This window comes from Phoenix dactylifera, chromosome 4 (assembly GCF_051530095.1).
Source record: "Phoenix dactylifera cultivar Ajwa chromosome 4, Ajwa_hap1_PhDact_Kaust_v1.1, whole genome shotgun sequence".
Classification (NCBI taxonomy): Eukaryota; Viridiplantae; Streptophyta; class Magnoliopsida; order Arecales; family Arecaceae; genus Phoenix; species Phoenix dactylifera.
In genome coordinates this window covers 26,427,535-26,445,241 of record NC_143193.1, presented here as the reverse complement: position 1 = coordinate 26,445,241, position 17,707 = coordinate 26,427,535, and the positions used below count along the sequence as shown (strand labels likewise).

The 17,707-nt window shown below is 41.0% G+C and overlaps 1 long non-coding RNA gene across 1 annotated transcript in view; it reads right to left on the bottom strand.

Moving 5' to 3' along the window:
- Nucleotides 1-14,584: 14,584 nt before the first annotated feature.
- LOC149753755 (uncharacterized) overlaps nucleotides 14,585-17,707 on the bottom strand; it is a 29,837-nt gene continuing 26,714 nt past the window's right edge. The window contains exon 2 of the long non-coding RNA XR_016400221.1: nucleotides 14,585-15,928. This is a non-coding gene — a long non-coding RNA (uncharacterized LOC149753755). The remainder of the gene's footprint in view (nucleotides 15,929-17,707) is intronic.

Genomic DNA, 17,707 nt, shown 5'->3' with positions numbered 1-17,707 from the left:
TCAATCCACACGCCATAGATATGGATCTTAGGTGTCTAGGCTTAGGTGTCAAGGCCTTTGATTGGTCAATTAGAAAATTTAAATTTTGAATTGAGTCCACATGTAATTAGGAGTCCAATTTAAAATTCTGTGTAGTCCTTATCCTTATCCTTTGCCAACCTTTTCTTCTATATAAAGGAAGGTATGATGAATGAAGTTAGTTTTTTTTGGATTTCGAAATTATGATTTGTTTGTGTGAAGAGAGGCTACTCCTCTTGCTGGTGCGATGCCAAAGGGGCTGAGGGAAGGTGGGACGCCTCCCCTTCACGCCATTTGAAATTGGGTTGGTTTTGGATGAGATTTCCCTAACCAACTCAAGTTTATCCTTATCCCTTCCTTTGTTCTCACGCCTCCACCCCTTGTGTGCACCCTCCTTGAGTGCCACATCAGCATTTCAGCGCCTCCCTCATGCCCAAGACTCCTTTCCCACGTCCTCCTCTAAGTCCTATTGACATTAGGACTCCACAAAACCCAATTCAGCCTAATCAATTGGTCTAGCCAATTTCAGCCCCCACTAAAATTGGTGTCCAATTTGGTCCATTGGCTGACCCTCCTTGAACCCAATCTCGCCATCCAGCAACCCATCTTCTTCCTCCTTCCTTCCACCACAAAGAACCCTAGCCTCCATTGCCATTGCTTTGAAAAAAAGAAGAAGAAAGATTCAGCCATCCTCAAAGAAGAAAAAAAATCTGCAGCCCATCCCGATTGCGTCAATTGGTATCAAAGCGAATCCTTGTCGCCATGAGTACCAGAAGTGGTCGCCCCTACAACAATGAACGACAACGTGCTGAGATGATGGCCGAGCTCATCCGGCAAGTGGCGGCCTTGAATCAGAAGGTGGAAGTTGTTTGGGATCGTCTCTTCCCTGAGCCAAACAATCTTGAAGATGAACATGCTGTCCTCGTGCAACCTGAAAATTCAGAAGTGCCATTTGGAGGAGACCCCGACGTTGAAGCATTCTCCCCTGGGGGTCTATCACCCTAAAGGCCACCTAGGGATCAGCGGATGCCCCCTCCAAACATTTCTTGTATGGGGAATAATTTTCAGAAACCCCTATGTTCATCAAAATCAGCGGGAGCGCAATGATCTCGACGATGTCATGAAGCGGGTTCGTGTAGAAGTTGCTGATTACAGTGGAAGCATGGACCCAACCCACTTCCAGGATTGGCTGATGTCTCTCGAAGACTACTTCGAATGGTTCAGCATGCCCAATGAAACCAAGGTGCGATTCGTGAAGATGAAGCTCAAGGGCCAAGCACGCATATGGTGGCATAGCGTTGAAGAGAAGCTTCATCGACTTCGACAGCCCCCTATCAATGATTGGGAAGAGATGAAACTTCGTTTGAAGAAAAAGTTTCTTCCCCTTGATTATGAGGAGACACTCTTCGAAGAACTTCTGAAACTTCGTCAAGGGAGCTCTTCCGTAGAGGAGTATACGGCCCGATTCCATGAGTTGATGATCCGCAGCAACCTCATGGAGACGGATCGTCAGTCCCTAACTCGGTACCGATCCGGGCTGAGGGATGACATCAAGAGGGAGCTAATGACGACGCGCATCTTCAGCCTAGAGGAGGCATACCAACTCGCCATTTGAGTTGAATCACAGCTACGACAAAGACACCCTGCGCAAGCACCGGTTGCACGAAGATTTCCCGAGCGCAGCACCAACCGAGGAGTTCCATTTCCTCGAGGTAACGCCCCTGCTTTCAGATCTGAAACCTCTGTAAATAGAAGCACATATCAGGAAAGGGGTGCTCCAAGGGCTAATGAAAAGGGTAAAGATCCTATGCCACAATCCACACCGCAAGGGAAGAATCCTGTTGAATGTTACAAGTGCAGTGGGCGAGGCCATTTCGCCGTTGTTTGTCCTACCCGAGACCAACGATTTGCATTGGTATGTGAAGAGGATGAGATCCTAGGACCCTCTGAAGTCACTCCTCCCTCTCAGCCCGCTGATGAAGAGGGAAATGAAGGGAATGAAGAACATGATGAAGAAGTTCCTGCGGTGGAACTAGAAGCTTCAGATCTACCTGTGTGCGTCGTGCGGCGGGTTCTTACGGGTTGCAAGCAGGAGGAGAACGTGGAGAAAGATTGGAGGCGCACCAATATCTTCCACACTCGCGTCGAGCATGCCAACAAGTTTCTAAACCTCATCATTGACAATGGAAGCTGCATGAACATCATTTCTGAAGAAGTGCTGAAAAAGTTGAATCTGAAACCGGTACCGCATCCAAAGCCGTATCGGGTAAGTTGGATCGAAGACTCCTCCATCCCTGTTAAACAAAGATGCTTGATCAGTTTTTCACTTGGTAAGGACTTCCGAGATGAAGTATGGTGCGATGTTCTGCCCATGAAAGCGTGCCATCTTCTTCTAGGAAGACCTTGGTTGTATGATCGTAGTGTCGAGTATGATAGTCGATCCAATTGTTATTCTCTATATTGTGCCAACAAAAGAGTTGTGTTAAAGCCCCTTCGGATCACTGATTTTACCTCTGAAAATCTGATAATCCAACGGGTTTTAACCATGAGAAAGTTTGAAGCTTGTAGCCGAGAGATTGGAGTCATGTATGCACTAGTATCTAGGGAAGTTGGGGCTGAAATTTTAGAAGTTGTTCCTCTTGATTTCAAGTCTATATTGGATAATTTTTCTGATGTAACCCCTGAGGACCTTCCCAAGGAGCTTCCACCGATGAGGGACATCCAACATGCCATAGATTTGGTGCCCGGTTCAAGCTTACCGAATCTTCCCGCATACCGGCTGAATCCGAGAGAACATGAGGAGCTTCATCGCCAAGTCCAAGAACTTTTGGATAAGGGATTCATCCGAGAGAGCCTCAGTCCATGTGCCATCCCGGCTCTACTTACTCCCAAGAAGGATGGTTCATGGAGAATGTGCGTGGACAGTGATAGTCAACTTTAAAGACCACGCAATAGCACGTATCTAGTAGGATAGTGATTACGGGTATCGATCCACAGGGATTGGGGTATAGTTATTTTTCTTAAAAATAAAAATATTTAAAATGATGAATTTGTGAAGACTATTAAACTAAGCAATTAAATAAAAAAATGTAATTAAAATGATATCAATTTGGGAGAACCTAGGGCATGGAATTCACCACTAACATCGGAACAAGGGTTATTTATATTTTAATTTATTCTTGGATTAACATGCAAATTGGCTACAAGCCTAATAAGCATTCAAATAAAATTTCACAGAAGTAATTTAGGCATAATCCATCTTTAGTTTAGCATGAAATGTCTACCCTAATCTAGGGTGGTAGCACATCGCATCTTCCTTAAGCATGAACTATCTTATTTTTACTTCAATGATCATGAAGAGCATTGTATAAACTTCATATTTAAAATCACAGAAATTAAATATGAGATGAAATAAAATATTCATTAGAAGCAGAATAAGGTTTATACAACTCCAAGAATAGAAATTAAAAATATAAAAACCCTTGGCCCTTTGTTAGGGCTACATCCGGCCCTGGAGAAGAGATCAGCCCTGCATGGAGTTGGAGACGGCAGCAGCAGCACAGCAGCAGGCTCCCATCTCTTCCTTCATGATTTCTTTCTTTGAAATATTCCCAAAATAACAAAACTCTTCTCTCTCCTCTTATTTTTTTATTCTCTCATGTTCCCGTGGCTCACTCCCTCCCCTGTTTCCTCTTCTTCTTCCCGTGGGACTTGCCTCTGAGAGATTGATGCCATGGGATCCGTCTCCTCCTCCTTTTATAGCCTTCACCAGCCGCTGTTATCTCATCACGTCATGGGAAGATAAAGATGACAGGAAGTAGGATAAGGCTCACGAGTGGTTAATCGTTGGGAGATAATCCGTGATGCGAGAGAGGTTGGTTTCGTTCATGGGATACAGGAGGAAAGGAAGACGGTTGGGATGCTGGGTTTATCCGTGGGAGGATGGAGGAGATACGTGGGGTGCTGGGATGCGTTCACGGATCGGGGAAAGATGATATGAAGTTGGCTTTGAATGACTTGGGAGATGAAATGCGAGCGTGGACTGAGAGGATCTGTGAGCAGGGGATGAGCTGGGAGATCCGTGGGATGAGGTTGGCAGTTGGGATATAACGGAGGATAAGCTCGGGAAGAAGCTATCGTGGAGAGGATGGAGTTGTTCCGAAAGCTTTGGAATCGGTTGTATCTTGGATGATGGAATGATCCGGAAGAAGATGGATAGAGTTCATCCAGAATGACGCAGGAAACAGGGGATTCGGAAGAAGATTGATGCTGTGAACAGATGCCTTGGAACTATCCCATGTATGCTGGATGCTTCTCACGAACAGGATGAACTGCAAGATCTTGGAGAAGGTTGGGAGGAAAGCTGCAATCGTGGGAAGATGCGGAGTAGATCTCGGCTGGATGGTTGAGAGGTAATCCGAAAGCAGAGGAGATGAAGATGAATCGGTTGAAGCTGGGAGCTAATCCGGATGAGGTTGAAGAAGCTGGGAGGTGACGTGGAACAGGGGAGAAGAACTGGTTCGGATTTGGAAGCTGGGGAAGATGGAGCTAATCCGCGAGGGAAATCTGGGAAGATGATCCACGGGATTCGGCAGCTCGGGCGTTGGATAAAAATCAGGGAGTGAAGTTCGGATGGTTATGATGATGAACTCCTTGATTTATTTTGCTGAGGGAAGATCTCAGAAGCCCGTGGATTATGCGGAGGATTTGGTTCTGTTTCTTAACAGAGCCCTGTTTGCTGGAACTAGGTGCTTGGGACTCATCCGGAAGGGAAGAAGCTGGGAATCCGGTTGGAGGTTGGGATGCACGGGATGGCGTTCGAAGAAGAAATCTCGGAGGATGTTCGGTTCGGTTGAAATGGAATGTGGGATGAAGAGAAGTTGAGAGAGAGGGCAACCATGGTCTTTGAATTTTGGGGCAATCTGTTGTTGAATGAGAGATGAGGCTTGTGTAGCCATAACAGCTTGCCAAGGAATACTGGTTTTTCTTTTGACCGTGGTGAAGTCTTTCAAGAATTTTGTATAGGAGGGAATTTGTCTTATGGCATCGAGAAAAGGTATATTTATTTGAACAGTTTTAAAGACTTCCATTATTTCATCAAAGTTAGATTGTTTCTTGGAGTCCTGAAGTCTACTAGGAAAGAGAACCTTAGGTTTGTATGTTTCTATGAGTTCTTCCTTTTTGTCTGATTTATCCTGTTCTTGACCCCTCTTCTGAATAGGATTCTTATCGGATTCATTTTATTTTCTTTTCCATGTTCAGAAAGTTGGACTTTATTGTCCACTTGCTTGCCAGACCTTAAAGTGGTAATTGCCTGGACTTCATAGGTCGGATTTTCATTAGAATCGATTTGATACTGACCTCTCTAACCTTGATTTTGTTGTCTACTAGGGTTAGGCACTGGTTGACTAGGTAGTTCACATTTCTTTCTATCCCCCTAGAGAGTTTGCTATTTGGCTTAGACTAACCTCAAGTTTTGCAATTGCTTGCGCATGAAATTGGTTAGTCTGGGCTTGGGCTGTATTGATCTGTTATTGTTGCTTGATAAAATCTTGTTGTTGTTTCATCATATTAGCCATCATGGTTTCTAATTGTGAAGATTGCTGTGGGATAAGGGCATTATAAGGAGGTACAGATGGAACCAATGGTTGGTTCATTTGTGATGGACCTATCCTGGGAAAGTTGTTCTGAAAACCTGATGGACCACCTTGATGCTGAATAGGTTCATTCTGCTTGTATGAGAAATTTGGGTGGAACCTATTATCAGGGTGGTAAACTGGGCTGAACGAGTTGGGAGTGGGCTTCTTAAAGGCACTATATGAATTTAGAGCATTTGCTTGCTCGGCCTTTATGGCGGGCAGATTAAGGCAGCACTCCACTAGATGCTCCGGACTGTTACACAAGACACACAAACTATATGACTCGTGATCCACTTTCATGACGGAATTTGACTCTTTGTATGAACTCGAACTAGTGAAAACAGTGAAAGCATCAAACTTTTTACTTAAGTTATTCATTCCAGTCACCAGATTGGACATGACATTTTTGAGTTCTGGATCTATTTTCATTTCATAATTACCTAGTTTTCTAGATCCGAACTCATCTCTATTTACTTCCTCACCATAGCTACTCCAATTTTGGGCATTTTCAGCTAAGTCAACAAGAAATTCATAGGCTTGATCTGGTGTTTGGTTCATGAACCTACCCTTGTGCATGGACTCAATCATGTTTCTATGTGTCGGAGTTAGTCCTTTATAAAAGAAGTGGACCAGATCAGCCTTATCAAGCCCATGGTGCGGGCACTTGACCAAAAGATCGTGGAATCATTTCTAAAGTTGGAAAAATTCCTCCTCAGATTTTTCTCTAAAAGTTCTGATGGCATCCTTAATTTTTTCAGTTTTTACCATGGGATAGAACTTAGCCATGAACTTCCTAGATAGTTGTTCCCATGATGTGATGGAATTTGAAGCAAGGGAATACAGCCATGCAGCAGCACGATCCTCTAAAGTCATGGGAAACAACCTTAATTTAATACCCTCTTCATCTAAGTTTTGATTTCTAAACGTTTGACAGATTGTCAAAAGTTTATTTAGATGAATGTAGGGTTGTTCACTCTCGAACCCATGAAACTTGGGTAACATGTTTATTGTTGCAGCCCGAATCTCGAATTAGGCTGCATTATTAATTGGTAATACTATGCAAGTAGGGGGACTAGCGGATGTGGGTGCGAACAACTCATTCAAAGTTCTAATATGTTCACCCATTGTAGAGATTGACGGTTGGTTTATAGTTCGCAGGTTGTGATGAAAAGTTCTGTCAATCTCAGGATCAAATGGGGTTAACTTATCCCTTAATGACCTTCTACCATGCATACATTATCAACAATTCATTAGATTTGACTCCTAAAATAAACGAAATCCTAAGAAAAGAAAAGGGCTAGACACAGATGACCACAACCAATACCACACAACAATTTGACCCTATTAGTCTTAGAATTAAGTGAGGTTTAGTAGCTTCTTAAATCTAGTTGCACAGAGATTTATCAGGTTAAAAAGTTTCTGAAATTCTCTCTAGATTAGACAACTCCTAATCTCCCTTTCAGATTAAGCTTGAGCTTACCAGTTAAGCAATCCAGTAATCAGTGACCAGAAAAGTTCCAGAGTGTGTGGTGGTGCCAGAAGGGATACACCGATACCACAATACCCGTAACAGTTCTCACTGTTGTAAAACTTTCCTAGACATCACCAATTACTAAATCCTCACTGGAGTGGCTTTCAGCCGCTTCTCTCCAAGAGCCTAATTGAGCTCGAAAATTCTAAGGCCAACGTCTAATTGATTTTAATTTAATTTGGCTTAGGATATGTATGCAAGGTGGTGATTTTTGGGCTAAGGACAGGTAATGACTTTCCGACCTTATCTTTTTAATGGGTTTTGCCCTTAAATTATTTTATGCAAATGCTTGATGCAACAAATAATCAATGATTTTTTTAAAGTTTATGCAATGTCATTAGGTTGTACTGATTAAATGAGCAAGCAATTTTTTTAAAAAAAATTTACTATTTTTTTATTATTTTTATTTTTTTAATTAATTTTTTTAATTTTTATATAGCAATAACTTGAATGTAAACTAGACACAATCCTTATGCGTCAGTCAATCTCCGAATGCCCGTTGAATAAGCTCTAGAGATTACTCCATGAGGAGTCCCAATAGAGGTATGATAACCTCGGGGGATTGCACCTTATCAATTACTAGCAAAAATAATATTTTTTTATTTAATTAATTTTTTTAAACTTTTTTAAATTTAAATTTCAAATCTCAGAATTCAAATTTTGAATTTAAATTTTTGAATTTTTTGAATTTTGGAAATTTTTTCAATTTTTTTTTAATTATCTCTTTTTTTGAATTTTAAATTTCGAATTTCAAATTTCAGAATTTAATAACTACAAAATTATTAACTAGAAATTATCAAAATAAGAAAAATTAATAAAAATAAAAGTAAAAACTTACTACCGGAGTGCGTTCACTCCAGGCATCCAAAATTCGATTTGATCTTCGTGATCGTTCTTACTTCTCGATTTGCCTCCCCGGCAACGGCGCCAAAATTTTGTTCGTCCGATTCCTGTTTACCTAAAAATATGCTAGACAGATCGTTGTTAGAACCGACAAACAAAGTTTAATTTAATTTTACTCTTACCTTTCCTACTTGAAGAATAGTGGTTGTAAGAGGTCGATCCACAGGGAGGTGGTTGGAGTTGCATAAAAATTAGAACATTCACTCGGATTCAAAATCGATTTTTGAATGATAAAGAAAAAACATTATTTCGGGGATGTGGAATGATTCTCGAGTCTATTAGAGAATGGTTTCTATTTGAAAATAAACAAAGGAAAGAAAGAAAACTTGCAATTGAAATTTGATGCAGAGTAGGATTTGATTTCTAAAGATAGAATATAAATCAAAATCGTCAATCGAACTGCAAAGATTCATTCCAAGGTTAAGAATTCTAGAATGCATATAATAAATTGTAGAATATTAAATTAAAACTTAGACATGTATTGCATAAAAGAAATTAAAAGATTGCATAAAAAGCAGAAATTAACTTGAACCTAGAACAAGAATTGCATAAAAGAAAATTTATTGATTGCATAAAAAGGACAATTACAAAAGAAATAAAATGAAGTTTGGAAGCCTAGTGCCTCCTCCTTCTACAAAATAAAACATAAAAATCAAAGGAAGAAAAACAAAACAAAACAAAACAACTCCTCTTTCTTCTCTCCCCCTAATTTTTTATTCTTCTCTTCTTCAAAACAGAGTGTGCTCTGTTTTTTCTGGGCGTCCATCCCCCATTGCAACCTATGGCCTTGCCTCCCTTAAATAGGTCGCGCACCCCCCTGATTGCATGGAGAGGGGGGGTATGCACGCTCGTGTGCCGGATCGCAGGGAGGAGGATGCCGCGATAGATGATTTTTGAAACGGTGAAAGAGGTGGACGCGGGATCTTTGGCATGATGCTGGAGGGCAGATCGCGGAGGAGGGGCTGCATCGCGGGATCTTTGGATCGGTATTGCTACTGGGGACTCTCGAATCCGAAAGGGAGACGCGTGATTGCTGGGGCGCCGGATTGATTGCAGATGGCTGGATCAATGGAGCTGGCCGCTGGGATTCCGGGAGGTTGACGTGCGGACAGAAGAAAATGGCTACAATGGGGGGCTGATTTGGAGGCTTGGATGCAGTGAGATGCTGGGGTTCTAATCGCGTAAGGAAGGAGACGCGGAAGAGATGAAGGAAAAATTTCCCGAGTTGTCCGATAAAATCGAACGCCAGGCATGAAAAATCAGTTTTAAATTTTTTTTTTATTTTATTTATAACAATTATAAATATTAAATTTAACTTTTATGTAAAATTACCTCAAGCCCGTAGCGGAAGTTGGTCGAGGTAATTTGAATCTGGATCTGGATCTAGATCCCTTAAGGTAGCTCTGCAAGGCCTGGATCTGCAAGCCCTCTACTTCGCACGCACGTCAAGCTTCGCAAGAAGGTTGGATGATGTCTTTACTCGTGCAAAACAATCTTTTGCAAAAGGACCCTTGGAAGAAAGAAAATCTAGAAAAAGGACCTTCCTATTTTTTTCTTTCTTCTCTTTCTTTCTTTCTTCGGTTTCTTTCCTCCCGTTTCTTCACAATACGCCTGAGCCGAACTCTTGATCTTGATCACAGAGGGAATGGAAGGAAGGAGAGGACACCGGCCCTAGACCGTACTCCAAACCACCAGAGGGAATGGAAGGGAGGAGAAAGGACTCCCTCTCTCTCTTCTTCTTCTTCACAGAAGCAAATCTCCCCTTCTGTCTGACAATTTTCTTCTCAAGAAAATTCTCATCCTCACATCTTCAAGATGATACGGTGGCCTCAAATAGGCCAACGCTAAGAGGAGTTAAGAGGCGTTATTGACCGAGCATTAAAGAATTCATTTATGGATGAATTTCATAACGCTTGTTTCAAAACAAATGGTGGGAAAAAACTAGTGAATCCATGAAAACGTGCCAGATTTCAAAAATCTAAATGAACCGGAATGTAGCCAGTTCAAAATCGAACATTCTGGTCCAGACGGCAAGCCGAACGGAGGCTAGACGGTGGCACGGTGTGGAGACGAAGCTGGGAGGAAGAAGGCTCTATTTTCTCCTCCCAGCATTTCTCCATCGCGGCTCACAAAGAAAAGTGTTAAGGGTCCATGAGGGAAAGTGGTCCACGGGTCCATGGGATTTAAAAACCAAGTCAGCCGTTAACCATTGAAATGGGTTTAGCCAAATAGGAAATGGGTTAGCCCATTTTGTAATAAAGCAAGCCTATTTGGTTCTAATCCAAATTGACAGCCGATTTAAATGATTTTTGACTCAGAAAAAATTTCACATGAGTCCGACTCATGGAGAATTCAATTGGGTCCAGTTTCGGCTCGATCCAAATCCGACTTAGATCAGAACAAATACGAAATTAAATCCCACTTAAATCATGATCAAGCCCAATTACACTAATTTAGACCCAATCAAATCCAATCTCAACAATTGAGTCCTGATCAAGTTCCATTACATTAATTGAAACTTGATTGACTCGAAATACGGACTTAATTAGTTGTTCATCCATGAAATTTAGCATGTACCTCATGTTCAGTGCTAGCGGAACATAGACAGAACTAAATTCCAAATGACCCATAATTTAATTCTTAATTAAATTGGGTCAAGACCTTCCTACTTGGTTTGTCTAATGTGCGTGACTCCGATAGGTTCGAACACTAAGCCGGTAGTACATGGATTACTCCATGCACTAATCGAGGTGACCATCTAGCAATGATACCCGATGTCCGGATAGGTCGAATAAGCAACATTCAAGAACCTAAACGTATGGTTATTGCATAATTCATCCCTATGACCATCGATGCTCAAGATGACCTCAGAGTGGACTGTCGAACTCTGGGTCCGGTCATCCATAGTGTATTTCAATTAATCAAATCAAGTGACCATCACTTGGTTTACCCTAGCCAAGGTTTTACTGAATTGAAATACAGCGAGACATCAACTCCTATAATCTGGAGCGGTCAATCCCATCTTGACTCGTACACAGACTTCGCGAGTACTTGCTCGCACCCAGCATCCTTCCGATCCCTGAATTAGAAATTTAGGTCATCCAGTGCCTAAGTACAGTGAGTTGCTTGCAAGTCACCGTGACAGTCTCAGGTCTAAGGGGTACTTATGCCCATACGCTTTGCAAGCTAACTCCTGACAGTAGAGTGCTATGCAGGTGAGTCACTGTTCAGTGACGATGTACTCCTACATCTCACCTGTATGCCATACAGTGTCTCCACACTCCTTGATTTAAGAGGACAACCAACTAAATGGCACACAACGACCTATACTTAACATAGTTATCGTCCAATTGATAGCTCATCATTTGGTCGCGAACTGGTTTAAGGACTAAATGATAAAACCTCTTTTATCCACTAAATTAGTCCTAAGGACTTCATCACAATACACAGGAGTTCAATTTGAAGATGCAACACTTGTGATGAATAGAAAATTGCCAGAATAAATTTTTATTCATTTTAATAAAACATATACATAATTCAATTTTTTACAACTAAAAAATTGGCTTTGGGACACAATTCCCAACAACTCCCACTTGGACTAAAGCCAATTTGTACAGTATCTTATACCCATCTTCGATTTATGATAATCAAACTCCTTTACAGAAAGGGCTTTAGTGAATGGGTCAGCTAGGTTCTGCTTTCCATCGATCTTTTGAAGATTGACGTCACCTCGTTCCACGATCTCTCGTACAAGGTGGTAGCGACGCAGAATGTGCTTGGTTCTATGGTGGAACTTTGGCTCCTTTGCTTGTGCAATGGCTCCAGTATTGTCACAATACAAAAGAACTGAACCGTTGATTGAGGGAGCAACACCAAGTTGATTTACAAACTTCTTGATCCAAACAGCTTCCTTTGCCGCATCTGATGCAGCAACATACTCTGCTTCGCATACGGAATCGGCTACTGAATGCTACTTGGAACTTTTCCAGCAGATTGCTCCTCCATTCAGGGTAAACACAAATTCTGACATACTCTTACTGTCATCATGGTCTGACTGAAAACTAGAGTCTGTAAACCCCACAAGTTTTAAGTCAGATTCTCCATAGATTAACCATTGGTCCTTAGTATTTCTTAAATACTTAAAGATGGTTTTCACCACCTTCCAATGGTTCTCACCCGGATCAGACTGATACCTACTCGCTACTGCTAGTGAGTAAGCAACATCTGGTCTTGTACATGTCATGGCGTACATAATAGAACCTATTGCTGAAGCATATGGGATTCTACTCATACGCTCTCTCTCTTCGGAAGTTGTCGGACAATCTTTCTTAGAGAGAGAAATTCCTTGGCCTATCGGAAGATATCCCTTTTTGGAATTCTCCATGTTGAACCGCTTCAACATAGTGTCAATGTACGTGGATTGGGACAATCCAAGCAACCTCTTAGATCTATCTCTATAGATTTTCATCCCTAGGATGTAGGATGCTTCTCCCAGATCCTTCATGGAGAACTGTGATGACAGCCAGAGTTTCACATTTTGTAATGCAGGAATGTCATTCCCAATTAAGAGAATGTCATCCACATACAACACAAGAAATGTGATCACTGAACCGTTAACCCACTTGTAGACACAAGGTTCTTCTTCGTTCTTAACGAAGCCATATGTTTTGATAGTTTTATCGAAACGTATGTTCCAACTTCGAGAAGCTTGCTTAAGTCAATAAATGGACTTTTGTAGCTTGCATACTTTGGACTCGTCTATGGATGTGAAACCCTCAGGTTGTATCATATACACCTCTTCTTCCAGCTCTCCATTTAGAAAAGCTGTTTTCACATCCATTTGCCAGATTTCATAATCCATATATGCTGCTATAGCTAGCATGATCCGAATAGATTTTAGCATTGCCACAGGAAAAAAAGTCTCATCATAATCGATACCATAACGTTGACGATACCCCTTAGCAACCAGACGGGCTTTATAGGTCTCCACCTTTCCGTCTGCGCCTCTCTTTCTCTTGAAGACCCATTTACACCCTATGGATTTTATCCCTTCGGGTGGATCAACTAGTGTCCATACACTATTGATTTCTATGGATTCCATTTCGGATCTCATGGCATTAAGCCATAACTCAGAGTCGGACCTCTGCATAGCATCCATATAGGTAATCGGATCCTCATTGTTCTCATCAAGCTCAATGGGATCTGCATCTTGGACCAAGAAACCATAGTATCTGTCCACTTGACGCGGTACTCTACCTGATCGTCTTCATGGTGCTTCTACATTGGGCTCCGGGTTTGATCTAATTGAATTCGGTTCTGTGGGTTCAGTAGTTTGTGTTAAATCTTCCATCTGCTGAGCTTCACTAAGTTCAACCTTAGAGGCAACAATTCCTTCACTAAGGAATTCCTTTTCCAAAAAGGTTGCTTTAAGTCCTACGAACACCTTTTGTTCATTAGGAAGGTAGAAGTAATAACCCCTAGTTTCCTTGGGGTACCCTACAAAATAACACTTATCGGATCTAGGACCAAGTTTGTCAGTTTGAGAACATTTAACATAAGCCGGACATCCCCAAACCCTAAGGTATGAAAGTGTCGGCTTACGCCCAGTCCATATCTCATATGGAGTCTTCTCAACAGACTTACTTGGAACCTTATTTAGTATTATACATGCAGACTCTAAAGCATAATCCCAAAAAGATATAGGCAGACTAGTAAACCCCATCATGGATCGAACCATGTCTAACAGAGTTCGATTCCTCCTTTCGGATACACCATTGTGCTGAGGTGTTCCTGGAGGGGTCCATTGTGAGAGAATCCCATTCTCCTCTAGATAAGTCAAGAAATCACCGGAAAGGTATTCTTCTCCTCGATCTGACCGAAGGATCTTAATACTCTTTCCAGTCTGTTTTTCTACTTCACTATGAAATCGTTTGAACATTTCAAATGATTCCGACTTATGCTTCATCAGATAGACATACCCATACCTGGATAGGTCATCTGTGAAGGTTATGAAGTAGTGATAGTCAACTTTAAAGACCACGCAATAGCACGTATCTGGTAGGATAGTGATTACGGGTATCGATCCACAGGGATTGGGGTATAGTTGTTTTCTTAAAAATAAAAATATTTAAAAGGAAGAGTTTGTGAAGAAAATTAAACTAAGGAATTTAATAAAAAATGCAATTGATAATGATATCAGTTGGGAGAAACCTAGGGCAAGGAATTCACCACTAACATCGGAATAAGGATTAATTATATTTTTAATTTATTCTTAGATAAACATGCAAATTGGCTACAAGCCTAATAAGCATTCGAATAAAATTTCACAAAAGTAATTTGGGCATAATCCATCTTCAGTTGGCATGAAATGTCTACCCTAATCTAAGGTGGCAGCACATCGCATCTTCCCTAAGCATGGACTATCTTATATTTACTTAGTGATCATGAAGAACAGTTGTATAAACGTCATATTTAAAATCACAGAAATTAAATATGATTCAAAAGAAGATATCCATTAGAAACAATAAGTTCATACAACCCCAAGAATATAAAATAAAATATAAAACCCGTGTCCCTTTGTTAGGGTTGCATCCGGCCCTAGTGGAAAGTTTAGCCCTCCATGAAAAGTTGAACAATGGCAGCACCGAGAGCTTCCATTTCTTCTTGTCTTCCTCCGGCCTCTGGTTCCCTCCTTCCTCTTTTATCTCCTGTGGGAATTCCTCCGAAGGATGAATGGGATTAGTCGGCTCCCAAGAATACCGTTCTCTGTTCACGCTTGGATCTTATATAGGCTGCATACTTCCCTCTCTCTTCTCCTCTGTGGTTGATCCAAATGGGAGGATAAGGTTGTGGAAGTTGATCTGATCCGGACGTTGGGAAGATGAACTCGATCGCAGTGCTGTGGAAGACGTGATCTGTCAATACGGGAGGAAAGGAAGTGCTCTGTTTTGTTTCCGTAAAGTGGAGCGATTGGGAAGATTGGTTGATTTGCATCGCGGGATAAGATTTGTTCCGCGGAGAAGACGTGTGAACGAGAGAATAGGAAATCTGGGAGGAACTCGGATCAAGCTTTGGAGCGGATGTTTTGGGAGGATATGGCTCACGGTTGAGATGCAGACCGGATCAACATGGATGTGAAACAATGGCTGGGACGTTGGGAGATTAAGCCGAAAGATGGGATTTTGAAACAGGGGATTTTGTTTAGACTTGGTTCGTGGAGGCTAAAGGAAATGAAGACACGGAAGGGAAGAAGTTTGGATACGCTCGAGATGTTCATTCGGCTCCGATGAAGATGGGGATGCTGGGATTTGGATTCGGAATGTGGAGTTGGGAGGTTGGTTGTGCTTCCATTGGCTGGAGATCTGGAAGATGGGCGTTAGATAAGGATAAACTTGGAACAAGATGAGAGCTGGGAGATGTGATCCGAGAAGATAAACTTGGGAAAGAATAGGAATAGAAACAGGGGAAGTGGAACGGCTGGGAAGTTGAGTTCCTGGGATTCTTTTTGATATGGATGAAGGGAAGAAATGATTCGTGAGCTGGGAGTTTGGTTGGATTTGTGAGGTGTGGAGAGATCACAAGTGGTCGCTGTGATGTGGAGCAATGTATTCGAATGGGAAGGAAGCAGAGGAGGCTGTGAATGGTGGATAAGAACTGAAGTTGGTTGGGAGATGATGAGGTTTCGGATGCTGGATTTGTTCCGAAGAAGGGATAAGAGAGGCTTTGATTTGCGGTTGGCTTGGTTCTGACTAGGACACGGAGCAGGGGAAGACATGGAAGCTTGATCTCTAAGCACTAAAAAGGGTGACGTGGATACGGGTTCAGCTGTAAACGCGACCTGCACACATTAGTTCAGACATCATCCCAATTAATTCGACTTGACCTGCACACATTAGACTTAACCAATAAAATCAAGCGAAATCGAATTATTTTTAATAATGCAATGATGAAGGGGAACACATTTTCTTATGTTAAATTTAAAATATGTGCAAGAAAAATAATGATAAGTGCGGTATAAAATAGTAAATATATATATTATTTAGCACTTATCACACCCCCCAACCTACATTTTGCTAGTCCTCAAGCAAAATAAAAACTAACTCACTTTCGCAGGAATCGCGATTGCATTTACCGTATGCAATAAGGCTTTAAAACCCTAGGTGGCCCTAGTGGACGAGTTTTGTCTCGTGAGGGTTTCCGGCTCAAATACCCACAAACTGTTTGTCTCTACTCAAAGAGTTATTGTTTTATAAAATCTAATTTCAAATACATAAATGCCAAGAATTTCAAAAGCACACAAAGTTTTAATTACTAAGTCAGCCCGAATCCTAAGTCAGTATGCAACTTAAGTTGAAATTATTAAGCTTCCGTTAGAGAGTTGTAAGACTTCTTTATACTTGGATGCTCGGTGATATCTGGACCATACACAAGCTAAGGCTTTAGATCCCCAAAATATTGCTAAAGCTAGTAGTTTTCAAGAATTGGTCAGATAAGACCTAATCACTGATTCAAAATCATCCTACCTTGCAGGATTTCGAAAGTTGTGGATGTTTACTTTAATACCTCATGGGCTTTATCTGTAATATTCCAGTTTACTCGAATTTTTACAACGACGGCTTTCACACTATCGTCTTTTTCAAGATCAATATTATTTTCTCTTTTTCTCTTTTTTTTATTTTTTATTATTTTTTATTTTTTTTATTTTTTATTTTATATTTATTACGCACTTTTACTCTTGTAATGATTCCTCCATGTAACGAGCATTCAGTCAACACTCCCACACCAGATGGCATAAGGTGTTAGGCATCAAGACTCCCCTACGGACCTATGCTCGGATTCATTATTGCAAGCCCGCTGACCTTTGACAATAGGTAGCCCTTTTCGATGTGCCTGACTAAATTCGCTTCTTCTTTTTTTTTTTTTAATAGCGAATTAGATAGGTATGATTCATCAGGACTCAAGGTTGCTACCAGACTTAACAACATCATGTTAAACCTAACCCTTAGAAGTGCAGGCCATACGTGTTGTGAAATTTCAAAGTAAAAATTATCTTACAACTCGCTAAAAGAATTTTTAATGAAAAGAACTCAAATTGACTTATTCCTGACTAATCATTGGGCTTTTTAGATTTTATATACTTTGTGTGATTATCATTTCAGCACTAAGGCATAGAAATTAGGTTTTTTTTTTTAAATTCACTTTTTTTTTGAAATTCACTTAAAAATATGAAAATGCGAAAAATTCCTTCAAAAATTTGAATCCTATGCCCCCCAACCTAGATCAGACATTGTCCTCAATATTTTTTTTTTGAATATTATATTATTATTTTTGTTGTTTTATATATTTTTTATTTTGGACGAAAATATGATGCATATGGAGGATAGAAGCATTTTACCGTAGTTGCATCAGTAATATGAGGGATCCTGTTAAGAAAATAAAAAAATGCGACAAGAAAATATGCAAAAATAACCTACGAGAATTGGGTTGCCTCCCAACAAGCGCTAAGTTTAACGTCTTCAGCCAGACGCAGTGCATCCTTATCAAATCATACCGGGTTCATGCCGCGTTCTCCAAGGAAGAAAATTTGTGGAAGACTGATTGTCGGGCAAGGAGTTGA